This window comes from Leptonychotes weddellii, unplaced genomic scaffold (assembly GCF_054177405.1).
Source record: "Leptonychotes weddellii isolate Sample4059 unplaced genomic scaffold, ASM5417740v2 HiC_scaffold_38971, whole genome shotgun sequence".
NCBI lineage: Eukaryota > Metazoa > Chordata > Mammalia > Carnivora > Phocidae > Leptonychotes > Leptonychotes weddellii.
In genome coordinates, this window is record NW_027994134.1 from 1 (window position 1) to 1,025 (window position 1,025).

The window sequence follows — 1,025 nt, forward strand, 5'->3', positions numbered from 1 at the left end:
GAAGGCAGTTTCCAGATTTCGCGCCTGCGGATGTTAACACAGACACCATCCCATTTAAAGATAAAGTTAGAGAGAAGCAGAGGCAGAAACTCCTGGAGCAACAAAGAAAAGAGAAAAGAGAAAATGAAGGGAGAAAAAAATTCATAAAAAATAAAGCTTGGTCAAAGCAGAAGGCCAAAAAGGAGAAGAAGAAAAAGATGAATGAAAAAAGGAAGAGGGAAGAGGTACCGTTTTTCTTTATTACTTGAACACTCAGCTGAGAATTCTGAATGAGTTTTATCAAAATAGTGTCTAGTAGTGGGGAGCGCGTGGGGCTCTCGTATTCTGTATTCTGTTGGGCCTCGGGTGGGAGCATGACGGGTTTGTGGAAGCTGATCTGAGAGTGTGTTGTTGCTGTGAGAACACGTCCCTGAGAAATTCGGTGGTTTGTCGCTCTCTGCACTTAGGGTTGTGATATTGAAGACGAGGACATGGAGGAACTTCTCAATGACACGAGGCTCTTGAAAAAGTTTAAGAAAGGGAAAATTACTGAAGAAGAATTTGAGAAGGGGTTGTTTTCGAGTGGCAAGAGAACAGTCCCGACAGCAGATCTGGGGATCCCTGATTCGGAAGAGGGCTGCTGACATTGGCCCCAGGGCACACACAAGTGCAGGGATTATGACGAGTGGCCCTGCACCCCGCGCCCCGCATGGTGCCGCGTGCTTTCATCGTGTGCCATTCTGCAGCCGGTGCCCGAGCGAGCCGTGTTCACACTGGGGATGGGGCGGGGGGGGGGGCACGCTTCACACTCATGACTGTTATGAAAACCACACCAGCCTTTAAGGCCAACGGAAGAGTGTAAGACTGAGTGTAAATAACAGGTCAGTATTTATTCTGATGGGTCACATCTTAATTAAAGCTCATTTTTCTGTGGCTATTTTATACTTACTTTCTAACATAAAGACACTGAGGTATACTTGAGTTTTGGCTTTTTAAGTTTCCTAGTGTTTTCAGGCAGCTGACCTTCGTGGGTGTCCTTACCCCTG

The 1,025-nt window shown here is 46.5% G+C and overlaps 1 long non-coding RNA gene across 1 annotated transcript; it reads left to right on the plus strand.

Annotated features, from left to right (window-relative positions):
- The first annotated feature begins 6 nt into the window (after positions 1–6).
- Positions 7–960, plus strand: LOC145719332 (uncharacterized). The gene is made up of 2 exons (XR_014142310.1): positions 7–224; positions 447–960. It is a non-coding gene; the product is annotated as an uncharacterized LOC145719332 (long non-coding RNA).
- Positions 961–1,025: the final 65 nt, after the last annotated feature.